Genomic DNA, 19,718 nt, shown 5'->3' with positions numbered 1-19,718 from the left:
GTCAGACAGAAATTCCTGAAATTGTCTGTGATTTATTGCATTAGCTCTAATGAAGTTAAAACAAGATACCACGATTTTCATAACAGAGTCCCACTTCAGTGATTTACTACACAGCGCTTGTTGGGGGATGAGGCAGTGCATGGCTATTGGATGAGAATGGTTATGTTTGTCCATCTCTTGGTTAATGTGAGCATTTACTCCTTTTTAGACCCCACCATGCTAGGGGCACCATCAGTTGTCACGCTGGCTAGTTTAGCCCAGTCCAGCTCCAAACCATTCATAGTTTGGCAAACCTTTTCATAGATATCCTCTCCTGTAGTTGTTCCTTTGATGCTTTGCAGTGCAGCAAGCTCTTCTGTGACTTCAAAATAATCATTTGTCCCACGAATAAAAATTAGAAGTTGTGCAGAATCACGAACATCATTGCTTTCGTCGAGTGCCAAGGAAAAATATGAAATTTTTTTTTGTAGAGTTTTGCAAATGCTGATGCAGATTGTCTCCCATTTCTTCAATCCTCTGTATAATTTTAGGTCCTGAAAGACTCACTCTACTAAATAAATCAGCCTTCTCAGGACACATCTCTTTGGCAACAGAAAGAAGGCATTCTTTAACAAATTCTCCCTCCACGAATGGTCTGCCAGTGCGTGCTATTAGCTTGGCAACTTGAAAACTTGCTCACAGTGATGAAATATTTAGCTGCTTCTGCTTCACAAAAATATTTTGCTGAGTTGTCAATGGATTTTTCAGTTTTAATATTTTATCTTTTCTCACTTCTCCAACCAAACGATCATATTTATCTTTATGTTGAGTTTCATAGTGTCGACGCAAAATTATATTCTTTGAACACAGATACTATATTCTGGCATATTAGACATACAGCTCTTTCCTTGTACTGCATGAAAAAGTAATCATAAGTCTACTATTCTTTGAATATCCTACACTCCAAGTCAATATTTCTTTTTCTTGACATCATTATTTCTTTTTTTTTTCATGAGTAATTTTTTTTTAATAACATTATCCCTTGTATTCATTTTTCCAAATTATCCCCTCCCTCCTCTACTCCCTCCCCTAAATGACAGGTAATCCCATACATTTTACATGTATTACAGTATAACCTAGATACAATATATGTGTGTAAATACCATTTTCTTGTTGCACATTCAGTATTAGATTCCGAAGGTGTAAATAACCTGGGTAGATAGACAGTAGTGCTAACAATTTACATTCACTTCCCAGTGTTCCTTCTCTGGGTGTAGTTATTTCTGTCCGTCATTGATCAACTGGAAGTGAGTTGGATCTTCTTTATGTTGAAGATATCCACTTCCATCAGAATACATCTTCATACAGCATTGAAGTGTACAGCGATCTTCTGGTTCTATTCATTTCACTCAGCATCAGTTGATGTAAGTCTCTCCAAGCCTCTCTGTATTCCTCCTGCTGGTCATTTCTTACAGAGCAATAATATTCCATAACCTTCATATACCACAATTTACCCAACCATTCTCCAACTGATGGACATCCATTCATCTTCCAGTTTCTAGCCACTACAAAAAGAGCTGCCACAAACATTTTGGCACATACAGGTCCCTTTCCCCTCCTCAGTATTTCTTTGGAATATAAGCCCAATAGTAGCAATGCTGGATCAAAGGGTATGCACAGTTTGATAACTTTTTGAGCATAATTCCAGATTACTCTCCAGAATGGTTGAATTCTTTCACAGCTCCACCAACTATGTATGTGTCCCAGTTTTCCCACATCCCCTCCAACATTCATCATTATTTGTTCCTGTCATCTTAGCCAATCTGACAGGTGTGTAGTGGTATCTCAGAGTTGTCTTAATTTGCATTTCTCTGATCAGTAGTGATTTGGAACACTCTTTCATATGAGTGGATGTAATTTCAATTTCATCATCTGAGAATTGTCTGTTCATATCCTTTGACCATTTATCAATTGGAGAATGGTTTGATTTCTTATAAATTAGGGTCAGTTCTCTATATATTTTGGAAATGAGACCTTTATCAGAACATTTAACTAAAAATATTTTCCTAATTTGTTACTTCCCTTCTAATCTTGTTTGCATTAGTATTGTTTGTACAGAAACTTTTTAGTTTGATGTAATCAAAATCTTCTATTTTGTGATCAATGATCTCTAGTTCTCCTCTGGTCATAAATTCCTTCCTCCTCCACAGGTCTGAGAGGTAGACTATTCTCTGTTCCTCTAATCTATTTATGATCTCATTCTTTATTGACATCATTATTTCTAAGGGATTCCAAATTGCTATTAGCAAAATACCAATATATATATACACAGCGCTACAAAAACAATATAGCAGCAATAGCTTTGCCCACACAGAGACATACAGACTGCAATGCCCAACTTCCTCCAAGCTGCCTCTGAGCTGTGATGCCTCCGTTTCCCGCACTCTCTCTCCGGCTTCAGACCTTCGCTGCACACAAGTCACGGCTCAGGTGGTCCCCCCAAATACCCTGGCTTCCACTGAATCCTGGGATCAGTTCTCATGATCCCGCACTGCATGATCGTATGTGCTGCACTCGTAATTTATCATAATCGCAGGCAAGACTGTGTATAAATGTATATAATTGCACGATATATTGTATGTGCAGAATGAGCTTCAGTGACAAATCGTACATTGGGGCTTCCAGGGGAGGTCATCATGTGACTTGAAGCTGCACAAGTATATGGGGACTTTAAGAATCTGGAGGGGGATGAAGCAGTACACCAGCTCTGCACCCCCTCATACTCAGGAGAAGTGGGGGGACACGGTCAGACCCCAGTGATTATAAGGTGATGACATATGTTAGCAATATTCCATCTCTTTATGAAACTACAGAACATACACACAATGATGAAACTGATGACCACAACAGCCAGACATGAGGTCGCTATGGATACAGGGCCATGGCCTGGGACCAGGAGCCTCACTCTGGGCGACAACAGCAGTCAGTACCGCACCATGCACTAGAGAGGAAACCGTTACATTGTCATGACAGTATAATGACAATGATAGAGTCAAGCTGGGACTTATAGTACTAACTGTCACTATACCCACGCACCAGACACAGCCCATATATTCCCCCTGCAGCGGCCTTGACATGCGCAGCAAGCACTGTACATCCTCCGGTCTGTCTGTTATGGTGGCTTCTGTTACTTCACAAGGTTGCAGGCCGTCAGTTCTCCATCTTCTGCATCTCTCTGCCTTCCCCACGCCATACACCCCGGCTTGGGAACTCACCTCCCCTCAGGATCGCCTCACACTTTGTCTCTGCCCCTCAGCCCAATGCCGAAGTGTGCTTTGCTAATGCGAGTTGGGGTCGAAGGTCACTTCCGGTCTGATTTTGCCATAATCCAGTGAGCCGCATAAAAGTCCTCAGCTGGCCGGCTGTACTTTGAGGACCCTTGGTGTAGCTAATTCTGTCCATCATTGATCTATTTTCCCTACTTTTTTCAAAACTTCCCTACTAGTAGGTCCTTAGGCAATCTGAATTGTTGGAAGTCTTCAGTACTTTAAAAGTTACTTTTTTGGATTGTTGTTGTCTTTTGTACTTGAAGAGGACCATGACATCAGGGAGAGATACTGTGACATGCAAATAAGTTGTATTGAAGTGAGAGGCAGCTGTACAAAGTCACCAATTTCATTTGGTTCTCCAGAGCCATCAGGGTCTGAGTAAAATCAGATAACAATCAGGACAACTGGAGATGTACCTGGATACAGTGGGGGACCTGGCTTTTTTGAGCAATGGTCTTTAACAGGTCTCAGTTTGACTGAGACAATGCTCATTCAGTTATTTAGGCTAGGTAAGAATTGAGGCAAAGGACTGGCCAAGAAAACTTCCAAAAACCAAATCAGGGAGGAGAAGACCTTGAAAATTTCAGTTGCTATTTACATTCACTCGAGTCAATCAGAGCCCAAACAATGACTAAGTGGACCTTGACCTGAGACCTATTGTTGACCAACCTATGAAAGCCAGAATCATTTGGGATTTAAAACCTGGTCCTTAAAAAAGAAACTTACGGGTAAACTCCAAGATATTTTGGAAGATTTCAGTGATCAAAGGAAAAAAAAAAGTTTGGGCAGAAAATGCACAGGTAAGCGTATTATTTTGGAGAAAAGCAGTTTAAAGCAGCATATTCCCAGTAGCATGATTATGAATTTGTGTCATTTTCCTGCTCTTGTTGTATTCAATACATTTCCAGATGTAGCATTATACTGTTTTTAGTGTCTTAATGAAAATATAATTATTTAGTTTACTGATCTTTCACCTATTGCCCCACTGCTACAGAAGCCTTATAGGTTTTTTATTATGTTGCTCATATTCATTTGGGAAATATCTTACTGAACTTGCTATGTACAAGTCTCTGTGTCAGGTGGGGAAGGCAGAGATAAATAAGAAGAAATTCCCACCCTTGTGGAACATTAGCCATCATTTGATTCTGGCATGAGCTTAGTAGGAGATCTGTACTTCAAGCCTTTTTGGGAAACTTGCTTAAGGAAGTTTGAAGGGAATTTCAATCCAAATCTTTTTACTACCCAGGAGAACATAAAAGGGCAGTAAGAAAAGCTACATATCGGGCTGGTTCACAAAAAGATCACTTCCCAGTTATGTTCTGAGAAGTTCATGTAGAGGAAGGACTTTTTGTTAGGGAATAGATAGCAATTGGGCAGCCAGATTTGTGGAAACTGATGAGGAGTAAACTGAGGTCCTAAACAGAGATGGGTCAGTTCCTTTTCTCTCTCTCCTTCCTTCCCCAAAGTAACCAAGGGCGGTTCCGCAGCAAAGGAATTTGCTACTTAGTGCTGTATGGAAACACAGTCTTTATTAATTAGAATGGAATCACCGGAGAGCCGGTGGGCAAAATGGCTGCATGGTACAAGGCCAATTTTGCAAAGAATAGATTTTTGAGGACTCTCTTTTATACAAGAGCACAATCATTCAGATGCAGTGATGTAAGGAGGTTCCTGAGAGTGATGTAAATTAAGATAAGGACTCTCTTGTTATCTTTTGGGGACAGACAGAAGTCTCTTCCCAAAAAGGAATTTCCTGATGCCATTTGGTCTATCTGAGCAGATTAGAATGGGGGCTGTAAAACCCCAGCCAGCTCAGATAGCCCAAACTAGTTTGACCAGATCTTGTATGAAAGGTCCAAGTCCCAAAGGAAGTTGGAGATCAAACAAGGAATATCAAGGGGCTACTGCCCTCAACAGAAACTGCTTGGGGGAAGCAGGGAAACAATTTGATCAAGCTCCTTGCATTTCTGTTTCACCACTATCTGAGAGGACACCACTCTGAAACTTAATCTTTGGGATTGTTGATAAAGGTTGTTGATAATCTACCTGAACTCATTCCTCAATTATTATCAAACTCTCACCCTGTCATATACTCCAGTGATTCTGAAGCTACAGTTGTCATTATCCAAACTTCTTTTAGAACCCCATTATCCCCCTTTATTACTCTTAACCTAATCCCTCTCATAGCTTTGCCAAGAAGAGAGCTTCCTGGCAAAGCAAATTCCTGTTTTGGAGTTCTGCAGAGATTTGGTGTTCAGAATTGTTTTTTATTAGCAGTCTAGGACTTGGGCTTCCATTGAATGAGATTCCTTCAAAGTTTTCAATGCCCCCAGGCCTAGATTTCCAGTTGAAAAGAGATTAATTATCTTGGAGTTTCCCACTCAGGAAGATCTCCTACTGAATAAAATCACTTAACTGGGAGTTTGAGCTACTGGGAATGGTCCCAAACTAATCTTCAACTTAATAGTGGGTGGGACCACATATCTGGCCAAATCTCCAACTGAATGAGATCACTTAACTGCCCTGAAGGGTGGGTCTCTGTCCGAGGAGAGTTTCAGGCTTCATCCCCATCTTAGGGACCCATCAAGAGAAAATGAGGCTGACTCCAGAATATGGGGTTTTGGGGTTGCCTACCATTCTTTGGAAAAGGTGTACTGGACATAAATTCACACACAAAGAATTTACTGGCCATTCCCCAGTTCCCTTTAGGGAGAGAGGCTTGAAAGTTAAAGTATAATTCAGGTTAGTTTGCATTAAGATGACTGACAGGTAAACAGAGACTAAAACAAGTGCTTTTAAATCTTAAAATGGCTGAAGTTGCTGAAGTTAAACTGAATTTTCCCCATGGCTCACAAGTTCTTGCTTTCCCTAAAGAAAGGCTCACTGATGTTGATCCAACCCTAACTCTGTGATCACCCAAGGTCACCAGTTCTTTCCTCTAGAAGAACTCATTAGGTCTAGTTCTTGGGTTTATCTGCAGCAATTTCCGTGACCATTCTATTTCAGGTGACTTCACTAGCATGATAGAAGCTCCCAAGATAGTCTCTTTTCTGGTACTTGCCTAATCAGCAGGGAAGGCTTTCATAGAAGGAGTCTGCAGGCCACTGGGAAGTCTCCAGAGGGCACCTGCCTTAGAATTGGTATGGAAAGACCTCCCTTGCAAAAAGGGGAATCCTGGAGAGACCCCACAACTGTAGTAAGAGTCACTGCTCATCCTTTCAATTAATCAGAGACTTGTCTCAGGAGAGGCAAAAAGTAATTTATTGCTGTCTCCTGAGGAAAGACACACCAGTGTCAAACAAAATAGCATCAGCAAGGGAGAGCAGAGCTGAGAGGTTCTCAACAAATTTATATAGACCCTAAAAGCGGAGTTCCAACTCATCCCCTAGCTCTTCCTCCCATTGGCTGGGCTTTAGAGCTTATGCAGGATCTTTTCTCAGCAACCAGAGAAAAGAAAATGAAACAAAGATATTTGCTCAGCTCTGAGGTGTGGGGTGTGGGATGTCCTGAGAGGGAACAAGATCTGGTCAAACAGGATCTTATGGAACCCCAGTTTTTAATCCCATTTGGGATTCATGGGAAGAATTGTTAGACAAGTGGTCTTAGAGGAGGATGAATGTTTTGTAAGGACGTTCTGCATGCTTTCTGAGGGGGCTTCACTAGTTAGGTATTTTACTCAGTAAGTAGCAGGGTCTTTCATCCATGTCTGGTTGAATAGGAATGGGTATCATAGCTACCTGTTCACTCCTTTCATTTCTGGTTTATCCTGGTGAGACTGGCTCAACTCTGCAAGTTATATTAAGGTATATGAGAGAATAGGGAGGAAGGCAGTTAGGAGCATAGCCTTTCTATGTTTTCTATTAAAGAAAAGACATTAAGTCTTGTATTATACATGTATCATTTGAGAACCCAGGGTGCAGAATATAACAAAGAAAAAATGTAAGCACTGATGACATGAACTCAGACTTTTATCAGATTTATATATCTGATCCTTCATGAAAAAATTCAATCACCCATTCCTGAGGAAGAATGGCTAATGGTAGGTATCTTTTTGAAAAAATTTGATACTACTTATGGTGATGAAATTTGGAGTCATCCTAGGTTAAAATCTTGGCCCTGCTACTTACTATGGATGTGACCTTTGTCAAGTATTCTTCCCTTGACCTTGGTTTTTCATCTATAAAATGAAGAATTTGGACAAGAAGATCAGTTACATTTTTATTTTTGGTGAGACTGGATCTCTCTGTCTTGTCTGGAAGCCCCTCAGCAGTAAGCTTTGACCTGCTCTGTTTCTGGACCTAGACTAATTCTGTTCTTTTGGGGGCAACTAGCTGGCTCTCTGTTCCTGCAGGGTTAGGATTCATTATATTGGTATTAGACTTAGTTTGGCCACCCAATTTTGTTTAGTTCTACTGTAACTCAGAACTCCTGAGCTCAAACAATTGTGTTATCCTTTGAATGGACTAGAATATTTGGGATATTCATCCTGAAACTATCTATTTGTAGGAATAAATTAGGGCCATGTCTAAGGAATCAATTTGATTCCTTTCATCAGCCCAAAATTAAAAAATAATAATAATAATTTCAAAAGAAAAGGAAAAACTCAGCAGAAGTTAAAATCTTGGGGAGGAGTTTGGCATAAATAGCTTTCTTACTGTATGTTGGTTTCACTTCTCTTTATCTAACTGTGGCTTTGCAACTGTGGCTACAAAATTAATATGAACTTCATGGTCCCCAATATCTGCACTCCAAGGCAAAGCAGAGTAAACCGGTTACAGTTCTGTTTGGTGTTAAAGAGTGAAAAGTGACTTTTCTCTTCAGTGGCGAATTGGTTAGTATTATTCTCTATGCTTTGCTATGCTCTACATAAGGTTGTCTTATGGAGGGAAGAAGCAGCTAATGTGAATTAAAGGGCAATGGGGCACAACAGAACTATGGGGTGGCAGTCAGGAGACTGGGGTGCTAGTCTTGGATCTTGGTTTTGCAGTGAATTTGGTGTGTAAATTACAGAGAAGTCACTTTATGTCTCTGGGCCCCAGGTTCCTAAATCTCTAATGAGGATATTAGGGGTGAGGCTGTACCCCATGCTTTGAAAAGCTCTTCTTTCACTGATCATTGGAATATTTAACTTTCTTTAAGGCCCAGCTCAAAGACCTTTACTGATCCCCCCAATTATTTGAATTCTTTCCCTAACATTATTTTGTACTGACTTTGAATATAGTTTATATTTCCTTATCTGTGTCCATGTTGTTTCCTTTCAGTAGAATGTAAGCTCTTTGAGGATAGAGAATGTTTAATTTTTGCCTTTTTATTCCTAAGACTTTGCACAGTGCCTGGCACAGAAGAACCATTTAATAAATTCACACTGAATGAATAAATGAATAAATTTATAGTCCTGTCCCTAGCTAGCTATATAATTTTGGGTAAATTATTTTATATCTCTGGGCCTCAATTTCCTTGTTTGTAAAATGAGGAGATTAAAATATTTCTACCAAGTTCTTTTTAACACTAAAGTACTAGAGGCCTAGGTATCCTATAAAAAAGATCAACAATTGCTTTTGTATTTTCACTTGACTACATTGGGCCATGTCAAATAAGAAGGTTGCATTGTGATCTTGGATATCTATTTTAGTTTTAAATCTGTGATCATATGATCCAAGAGTAAATTTTAAGATAAAATGGATAGAAAGTCAAAACCAAATCAACAGACAGGATGGAGAAAAGTGAAGTCAGAGAAGGGGGATCGAGGGACAAATAAACACCAACCTTTCTCCCTTCAAGTCATTATTGCATATCAACGAGTATTTTGTACCACTCCCAATTACAGCACTATTTAACCCAGAGGGTTTCATTTTAAAAAATGCTATTTTCAGGTTCAGTGCTCACCAAGATAAATAAAACAATAGAGGACATAATAGCAACTGTTGACACCGGATGCTGGGTTAACCATAGTTTTATAATAGAGAAAATAAGCAACAGGAGCAGAGTCATGCATGTCTGAACATCTGGAGACAGAAATCACTTTTAAAGCAATAATTTATGACAATTTTCAGTTTCCCTAGCATCGGAAGTTTGTACTTTTTACCACGTTTCCACAACTATTGCTCAGGAAAAAGGTTAACCTCATGATGACTGTCCATACTCAGTGTCTCAAGGGCAAATTATGCTCAATTTGGCCCAGAGCTGGATCTTTCTTAATAGTTTTCTCTTAATAAAAGATAAGACAATGTGATAACAAGCACATTTCTCTACTATCTGGCAGCAAGGTAGGAGACAGCTTTCATCTTCTTGGAATTAATTTGTAGTAATACTAAGTGGTTGTGTGATCTTTGTATTGAAGGAAGGAGAGAAAAAGAAAGGTAGTGTTAATGGTGATGGGGCTAAGCATATACTCAGGCCACTTTTGATGATACATGAACTCTGGCCTCTTACTAAAGGGCATGTACCAAACAGAAATTTTTGGTATTATGTGACTTTTATAAGGGGCTGAATCACCTAACATCATCTAACAGAGATAATAGGTTTCAGCTCCATTATACATACATACATACATATATATATATATACACATATGTGTGTTTAATGGGACTGAGCTCCATTATCTCTGTTAGGGAAGAAAGAAGGAAGGAAAGAAGAAGAAAGAGGAAGGAAAGTAGGGAAAGCAGGAGGAAGAGAGAGAGGGAGGAAGAAAAAAAATTCATTCATCTTTGCTCTACGTGACCAATGATTCCATGATACCAACTCAAAAACATTTTTTTTTCTTTGAGCATAATTCTTATCTATGAGTTCATGATTCCCCTAAATCACAGAACTTTAGAACTAGGAGACTTTCAAGGTGAACTATTCTAATTTTTTCATTTTATAGACAAGAGAACTGAAATTCTGAGGCTAAATGATTTTCTGCTCAAGGTCATACAATCACTTAGTGGTGTGGTTAGTGTGAATGTACACAATCAGAATAGGTCTAAACCTTTACTTAGGGGAAAAATCCTGTTGCTTCCCCAAATTTTCTTTATTTCATTGAACTCTACTCATACAAACACAGCATAATGGAGTTAAGTCTGCCACATGAAGTCACACTTGGGTGTGTGCCAAGTTTGACTTTTTGCATAGATTCAATAAAAGAGGTATGTAATAGAATAACTGCCATAAGGCTGTGAATCCAAAGCTTCTTTTAGTCCTAGACCATCTACAAACAGTATACAGACATGCTCAAAATCCAGGAATTTCAGGAAAGACACACTTCGGTCTTTTTGTCTATTTGTAGCTTCTTTTCCTGGGAGCAGGCTAAAGAATGTAGAAAAAAAGGAGGTCTCAGTGTTACATTCATAGCATCTATGGAATAAGTAATTAAGTGAAAAACTCAGGAATTCTGGATTTAGGGACTAGCTCCTCTTTAACAGCACAAGAGATGAACTTGGAAGAGTCTTGGTATAGATAAAACTTCTATAACTGATAACTTTCCTGTTTTATATCCTGTGGTTGTCAGGGACCTTGATGACCTCCTGTCACTAGCTTATTGCTTGGGAGTACAGGTTGCAGGCCCAAAGGAAGGCTTTGGCTGGAAGAGCCAGTCATCTTTTCATTCTTGTGTCTTTCTGACCTGATGATTCCATTTTTGGGTGTTGATTGTTATGTCAACTTGTATCTGGGAATTAATGGTATGCCAGAGAGAGTTAGAAAGCATGTTAGAGCATTGGAGTCAAGAAGATCTGAATTCATATTTTCCCCTATTTTTTCATTTTTTTGTTTTTGTTTGACTGATTCTTGAAGTTTCATTGAGTCATTCACTTCCATTTGTTCAATTCTAATTTATAGTGTATTATTTTCTTCAGTTACCTTTTGTAACTCCTTTTGTAATTGACTAATTGAATTGTTTTGTTCATTGCATTTTTTTTTCTATTTCACAGATTTTGTTTTTTATAGAATTGGTGTCTTTTTTTGTATTTATTTTGTAGGGCATTATATGCTTTTTCCATTCCTTCTTGTGATGATCTCATTTCTTTTCCCCATTTTTCTTCTAATTCTCTTTTAAGCACCTTTATACAGGGCAGCTAGGTGGCACAGTGGATAGAGCACCAGCCTTGAATTCAGGAAGACCTGAGTTCAAATCTGGTCTCAGACACTTAACGCTTCCTAATTGTGTGACCCTGGGAAAGTCACTTAACCCCAGCCTCAGAAAAAAAAAAAAGAAAAAGAAAAAAAAAGAATCTTTATACAATCTTCCAAGAACACCTTGTGAACTCATCTGGAGTTGCTTTGCCTTTAGGAACCTCAGGATTTGAGGTCTGTTCCCTCTCTCCATAAAAGCTATCTATGGTGAAAGTTCTTTTTGTTTTTTTTTTCCTCATTTTTTTAAGGCTTGAGGTCTGCTTAATGCAAAGGAGCAACAGCTGCTTTAATTTGCCCTGGGGCAGTTCTGCTGATTGACTTCCGGTGTTGGGTAATCTTAGCTAGGTCCCCAATTCTTCTGGAGGCTCAGTGGTTTACTATTTGCCTTTTGTAGTAAATCTGGCAAACCACCTGCTTGCAACCAGGAAAGAATAGCTCAAGAGACTCACAGGTGTGTGGAAGCTGCAACGCTCTGATTCTCTGCTCCAGCTCCTTGCTGCGTCTCCCTGCATTGTGGTCTAGGCTCAGCAGACTGCCCTCCTGCACATTTGAAACAAACCTGTTCTGAAGTTCTTCCAAGGTATCGTCTTCTGGGAATATGTTGTATTCCAAATATTTGTAGGTCTTTGATTCCAAAACCAGTTTAGAGGCTTAATCTGCTATTGGTTTGAGAGGTCAGAGGAGGTCACAGAGAGAGTCATGTCTGCTCTCTGCCATACAAGAAAATCTGAATTCAAATCCAGCATTAAACACTCCTACCTGTATAACCCTGGACAAATGACTTAACTTCTGTCTACTTCAGTTTCCTCATCTATAAAAAACAGGAACAATAATATCTCCCGGGTCATTGTTAAGGTAAAATGAAATAAAATTTCTAAAGTCCTTCATAAACCTTAATATGCTAACTAGTATTATTATTAATGGTGTTATTATTTCACATCCTTTCATGTCCCTTTACTCTCCCCAGCTTTTGAGCTCTATAAGCTAGGTTTGCTGGAGCTACAAAACTTGGTGGTTCATTGAGAGCAAGATATTTAACCACATATTTCATCTAGATTTTAAAAAACCTTGATCTCATTTAGATAGCCACAAGAACCCTGAGTAGGAAGTGAAAATCCATTACTTTTTTTTTTTTTTTTGCAGGGGATAAAATTAAGAATCATAGGACTTTGAGAGTTGGAAGTGTTAAATTAAGAAAACAGTTTTGCCTATTAAATTTAAATTAATTTAATTTAAGTAAATAAATTTAATTAATTAAAATTAAATTAAATTAAAAACCACAGAGTGAAACCCCCCAGAGAAATCATGGGCAAGAAGTGTAAAACTGAGCTGTGATTTAAAAAAAAAAAAAGTTGTTCTATTGTTCAAATGAGTTATGGTCTGTTGCTAGTGAAAGATGGCCAAGTCAGGTGAAGATTTGCATATTTCAGTCACTGACTTCCTGCTTTTGAGATGCTATAATGGAAACAGAACAACTAGACTTGAATAAAAAATCACTGTGCTCTCTGGGCTTATGCTCCCTGGCTTCCTTTGGATTGTTTAAGAAAAGCACTAGATTATTCCCATCTCTCCTATTAATATTTTTATAATTTATTGTTGAAATTCGAGGAGGAAAGGATTGCCCCAAATAAAGATGCCCCCTTTAATATGTAATATAGTATAGCTGCTCAAGGTACAGGGCCTGCATTCCTTGTCTTCCTTTCTTCCTGGGTCAATTAGTTGACTAATTCAGACATCTGATTTGCTTTAGTTTACTTCCACTCAGAACTCCAGAACTCATCAGTTTCAATGTCTCTAGTAGCAGGGCTGCTATGACAATTATGCCATTGTCTTTTCAAATTTCTCAGTGGTTCAAATTGATATAATATGATTTTGTGGTCCCCTGATTTTTGGGGGTCTTCTGTTCCAACAATATCAGCGATTCTAGATTTTCTGCCTCAGGAAACTCCCATGCCCAATCTGTCTGATTCTGACCGATCTTTAGTCAGATAGCTTCTGGCCTTAGGAAACTCCCCCAGATAAACTCCTGAGACAATAATGAATAGACCACTCCTCAATTCATTGCTGACAGATAATCTGGTCTATGAGAACCAAATTCCTTCCTACCTATGAGCCATAGAATTAGTATATCAATGATTGGAAAGCTGGATAAATGTACCTCCTTGCTTTTGTTTCTCTGCTAAATTCCTTTACAACAGTCTGATTTATAATGGTTTTTCTATTGCAAGAAAGCTTTGCCCTTTGGTCTGTAATGCCAGAGAAACTGAGGCAAGATAGAGATTATTTAATAACTTATTAAATGGGAGAGATTTACTGGGACCAAATAGATCCATGGTTCGGTCCCAGGGGTGAATGAGACTATCTTCTCCAAGAATCCAACAAACAATGAGAGTTCTCAATGACTTCTATACACATGCTCTGACTCAGGGAGTAAACTGAGGTGGGGGCGGAGTCAGGGTGCTGAGAGCAGGGACAATCCGGTTTAGACAGGGTTAGGGGAGGCATGGGGAGCGGAGCCCTGGAGATGAGGAGAGGCATCTTGATAAGACTGTATCTGACATTCCGATAGTTTGGGATGGGGAGAGGCATTCTGATATTCTAAAACATAAGATCTTTTATCCTTATCAAATATTCTGATAAAGAGGGGAAGGGATGTTTTGTAGGACTGAGATTTGGAGCTGATATTATAAACTGAAGCAGAGAAACTGGGTTAGCCCTGGGTCAGGATAATTATGGAAACTGAGAACTGAGGCATAACAGGCCAAGGAGATGGGTTCAAGCCTGCAAATTCTTTTGAGATACCTTGGAATGCTGGTCTGGGACCCCAAACTTTCCAACTTCAACAAAATGGTTAGTATACAGAAAATATTTTCCTAAGCACTGGGAGGATACACAGGACATGATCCCTGCTTTCATAGACCTTATGGTCTAACAGGGGAATATGACAAAACATAATCATAGAATAACACAATTTGAATGTTGGAAGGAGCCTCAGCAATCATCTAATTCAACCCATAAATGAAAGGAATCCCACTACAATATAACTGATAAGTATTTATCTAGCTTTTGCTAAAAGATCTTCAAGGACAAAGAATCTATCACCTCTTTTTTTTTTTTTTTTTCCCATTATAGCTTTTTATTTACAAGATATATGCATGGGTAATTTTTTAGCATTGAGAATTGCAAAACCTTTTGTTCCAACTTTTCTCCTCCTTCCCCTCACCTCCTCCCCTAGATGGCAGGTAGATCAAAACATGTTAAATATGTTAAAAGTATAAGTTAAATACAATATATGTATATGTCCAAACAGTTGTTTTGCTGTACAAAAAGAATCAGACTTGGAAATAGGGTACAATTAGCCTGTGAAGGAAATCAGAAATGCAGGTGGACAAAAATAGAGGGAATGGGAATTCTATGTAGTGGTTCATAATCATCTTCCAGAGTTCTTTCGCTGGTTCAGTTCATTACTGTTCTATTGGAACAGATTTGGTTCATGTCATTGTTGAAGAGGGCCACATCCATCAGAATTGATCATCATATAGTATTGTTGTTACCATCTACAATGATCTCCTGGTCCCCCTCATTTCACTCAGCATCAGTTCATGTAAATCTCTCCAAGCCTCTCTGTATTCATCCTGTTGGTCATTTCTTACAGAACAATAATATTCTATAACATTCATATACCACAATTTATTCAGCCATTCTCCAATTGATGTATATCCACTCAGTTTCCAGTTTCTGGTCACTACAAAGAGGGCTGCCACAAGCATTCTTGCACATACAGGTTCCTTTCCCTTCTTTAAGATCTCTTTGGGATATAAGCCCAGTAATAACACTGCTGGATCAAAGGGCATGCACAGTTTGATAACTTTTTGAGCATAGTTCCAAATTGCTCTCCAGAATGGTTGGATGTATTCACAATTCCACCAACAATGTATCAGTGTCCCAGTTTTCCCACATCCCCTCCAATATCTTTCCCTGTCATTCTAGCCAATCCAACAGGTATGTAGTGGTATCTCAGATTTGTCTTAATTTGCATTTCTCTGATTAATAATGACGTGGAGCATTTTTTCATATGGCTAGAAATAGTTTCAGTTTCTTTATCTGAGAATTGTCTGTTCATATCCTTTAACCATTTATCAAATGGAGAATGGCTTGGTTTCTTATAAATTAGAGTCAGTTCTCTATATATTTTGGAATCTATCACCTCTTAAAGCTAAATAGCTGGATCATAAATTCAGATCTGGAAAGTAGTTTAGAGGCCATTTATTATGTCCCTATGGACTACTATCACCTGGTAGCTCCCTTTTGAGCTAATCTTAAGGCCCGTCCATTGACAGCATGGCTAGGCCACACTTACCTGTCTTTGGGCCAACCCGGATCCCACAGAGACAGACACCAGGAGGTAGGGGTGAAGCAAAAGAGAACTTTATTCTTAGATAGCACATATTTATACCCCCTTGAGGTTCTGAGAGAAGAGGGAGGTCCTCTAGGAACCTGGCATAATGTGATTGGCCTGAAAAGAGGGAGGGAGGTGTGCTAGGCTTTGAGAGTACTAAGAAGGGAGATGTGGTACCTGGGGTCAGACACCACCTCTTGGGGCTATGCCCCACCTCCACATAAGACTCTCCTGCTCCTCAGTACCTTTCATCCCTCAGGTCCTCCCACATGTCTTGAGCCACATTCCTTGCTCTCAGAAGCTTTTTAACTCTTACAGCCATTGATGTCAATGCCTTTATTTTACAAATGAGGAAACTTAGATTAAGTGATTGGCCCAGAGTCCCAAAGCTTGTAGGTGTCTGTAGTGGCATTTGAACTCATGACTTCTTGACACCAAGTCTAGCACTCTGCTGCACCATTCAGCCCATTTTATTTTTGTATGATTCTAATTATTATCAAATTTTTTCTAACACTAAGAAATACATTTAATTTATTTCATTGTCTTTTTGTTATTATTGTTTCATTTGTTACCTGTGTTTTAACATAGCTAGTCTTCAAGAAAAACCCAAAAGGGAGGTTATAAAGAAGCAGGTACAACTGAAAATGGCTTAACAACAGTTCTAGCGCCTAGCCCAGCCTCTAGAGAAATAATCAAGTTAGAAAACTGAGACCAAAGAGGAATCTACAGGCCTACTTTAAACCAACAATACCTTCTTGCTGACTATTAGGGGTGGAATTTAGCCTTCTGTATACTAGCACAGACCCAAATCCCAGATCAGGAACTTGCAAAACTCAAAAGAAAGGGATGAAAATCAGACTTTATCCTGGATCAACTCCTCTGGGAGCACTGAAAGCTTTCAAGTTTCTAGCTTCTCCTTAAGATCCTGGAATAACACAACATTGAATATTCCAAGAAAGCAGCAACAGAACCAGTCCAAACTTTCCTACCAGAAATATGGCAGAATCCAGCCTTCATAACAAATCCAATCAAGATGTAGGCTAGAAAAACAGGAAAAGAAAAAAAGAACTGAACTTTAATGAGCTATTATAATGGTAGAGACATGGCGACACAAATGCAGAAGAGAATGACTCCAAAGATCCATAAGCAAGAGAAATCTAAATGAGACAAGAAGCAAGAAACATCCATAAGAGAAAAACACAGCTGGGACACAAACTCAACTAGAATTTCTTTTTTTTTTTTTTTCTTTCTTTCTTTCTTTCTTTCTTTCTTTCTTTCTTTCTTTCTTTCTTTCTTTCTTTCTTTCTTTCTTTCTTTCTTTCTTTCTTTCTTTCTTTCTTTCTTTCTTTCTTTCTTTCTTTCTTTCTTTCTTCTTATTTATTTATTTATTTATTTGTTTATTTTTTGCCTTTCAATAGCAGGGTGGTTTTTTTTTTTATTAATTTTATAATTATAAATTTTTTTTGACAGTACATATGCATGAGTAATTTTTTTTTATTACATTATCACTAGTATTCATTTTTCCAATTTTTCCCTCCCTCCTACTTCCTCCCCTAGATGACAGGCAATCCCATACATTTTACATGTGTTACAGTATAACCTAGATACAATATATGTGTGTAAATCTAATTTTCTTGTTGCACGTTAAGTATTAGATTCTGAAGGTATAAGTAACCTGGGTAGAAAGACAGTAGTGCTAACACTTTACATTCATTCCCAGTGTTCCTTCTCTGGGTATAGTTGTTTCTGTCCATCATTGATCAACTGGAGGTGATCAACTAGAATTTCTATAAGAAATGAAGCAAGAGTTAAGAAAAAATGTTTTAAAATGTTTTTATGTTTAATGAGACTTTTCTTTCCATGTAGATGGGGGTATCATTATTCAATGTGAAGGGAAGCAGAATAGACATCTCTAGCTTCCGGAAAATTCAAATGGACTAAATAGAACACAGTGAAGCAACACGAAATACTGAAACAAACTCAAAAGGCTGAAAAAAAAAAAGGAAGAAATTCATTTCACTTAACAGATTAGGGGATAAAAGGTAGATTAAAATGGAGGCACAAGAAGTCCTAAACAAACAAACAAACAAAAAAACTATAATGATCTACAAAAAGTGTTACTGGGTTTTTTTGTTGTTGTTTTTAATAATGGCAAAGGATGGGAATCTGGGTGAGTACTCACAAACTGGGAAATGACCAATAAGACCAACATAAATGTGCTGAACTCTAAAAAAGTATAATCACCAACCAGGATTCCAGAGGACTAATGATGAAACATGCCACCTATTTTCTGATAGAGATCTGATGAAATCAATGCAGAACAAACAAACAAAAAAAAGTTTTTAGACATGGCTAATGTGGAAATTTATTTTGATTGACCATGCATGTTTACATGGGTTTTGTTTTTCTCGTGCTTTTAGGAAGGAAGGTATTGGAATGGGAGAGGGAGAAACTGAATAACAATACAATTCTTATATGGATTTTACCTTTTATAAATTCAAACCAAATTAACTATATTGAGACAGACTTGTAGTATAACTGATTTGACTATTTCCTTTTCTTATGTAGATCACAAACACTTTTCATCCTGTATAATTCTTGTTTGTGTCTTTCTGTAAGTTCTTTTTATAGAAATAGTGGGGTGCTATAATGGAATTGGCTCTAGATTTGGAGTCAGGAGTTTGAATCCTATGTTACTGTGGGTGAATTACAACCTCTTTGAGCTTCAGTTTCCTTCATTGCTAAAATGGAGATAATCTGATGAGATTGAATGATCACTTGTTGGACATATTGCAGTAGGAATTATTTTTTTCAGAAGAGATTCTAGGTTCTGTGATTTTGGGAACACATAGTATCTACTTCACAAGGTGGTTGTGATGATCAAATGAAATAAAATGTATAAAACCCTTTGTAATAGCATTTCCACTCCTTCTGTTTTTGTTGCTTGCATTTTTGATTTCCTTCTCAGGTTATTTTTACCTTATTTCTAAGTCTGATTCTTCTTGTGCAGCAAAATAACTGTATGGATATGTATACGTATATTGTGTTTAACATATACTTTAACATATTTAACATGTATTGATCTACCTGCCATCTGGGGAGGGGGTGGGGAGGAGGAAGGGAAAACAGAAGGTTTTGCAAAGGTCAATGCTGAAAAATTACCTATGCATATATCTTGTAAATAAAAAGCTATTATTAAAAAAAAATCTTAAACTAGAAAAACAAAACAAAAACTCTTTGTAAACTTCAAATATATAAATACCAGTTATCATCATCAGCATCATCATTATTACAAGTCTGTCCATCTAATATAACTTTCTTCCTTTAATGATTAGACTAGGTTCTAGTCATCCATCTGTATGGAAATTTTGACAACTGAAAATCACTAGCCAATCAGATTAGTAGCTTGTTTTTTTGTCATTTTCAAGCCCTGTTCTCAATCAATCTATCAATTTGCCATGTATTTACCATGGGTCTACATACAAGGCAGTTTGCTAGTTTTTGAAGATTCAAAGATAAAGATAAAGTGATCCCTTGTCCTTAAGGATTTTTCATTCAATCAGATGAGACAGAATTTCTATGAATAAAAAGATCAAGTACTTTGAGGAGGCATATGGGTGCCACTAAGTTTGGTGTTATTAGGTATACAAGTCCAGACAGCAAGTTGACAAACATTTATTAAATAGTTACTACTTATCAGATTTTGTGAAAAGTACTGGGATTGAAAAGAAGGAGCACATAGTCTATCAGGAAAGACAACACTCAAATAACTATGTGTAAACAAGCTATAGACAAAATAAATTGATGCTTACCAACAAAGGAACTATTTATATTTTTCCTTTCTTCAAATTTTTTTAAAAAAAATTAATTTTATTTGAAAAAACAGAGTAAGAAAAAAG

At 37.9% G+C, this 19,718-nt stretch overlaps 1 protein-coding gene across 4 annotated transcripts in view; it reads left to right on the top strand.

Annotated features, from left to right (window-relative positions):
* Positions 1-3,762: 3,762 nt before the first annotated feature.
* The window catches only part of NUGGC (nuclear GTPase, germinal center associated), a 96,847-nt gene continuing 80,891 nt past the window's right edge, over positions 3,763-19,718 (top strand). Inside the window, exon 1 of one of the 4 annotated variants that reach the window (XM_074288409.1) lies at positions 3,763-4,108. The gene's annotated coding sequence lies outside the window, so the exon portion shown is untranslated. The remainder of the gene's footprint in view (positions 4,109-19,718) is intronic. The other 3 variants (XM_074288411.1, XM_074288410.1, XM_074288412.1) reach the window with 3 other exon arrangements.

The sequence above is a fragment of the Sminthopsis crassicaudata genome, chromosome 2 (assembly GCF_048593235.1).
Source record: "Sminthopsis crassicaudata isolate SCR6 chromosome 2, ASM4859323v1, whole genome shotgun sequence".
Lineage (NCBI taxonomy): Eukaryota > Metazoa > Chordata > Mammalia > Dasyuromorphia > Dasyuridae > Sminthopsis > Sminthopsis crassicaudata.
This window is presented reverse-complemented; position numbering and strand designations above follow the sequence as displayed.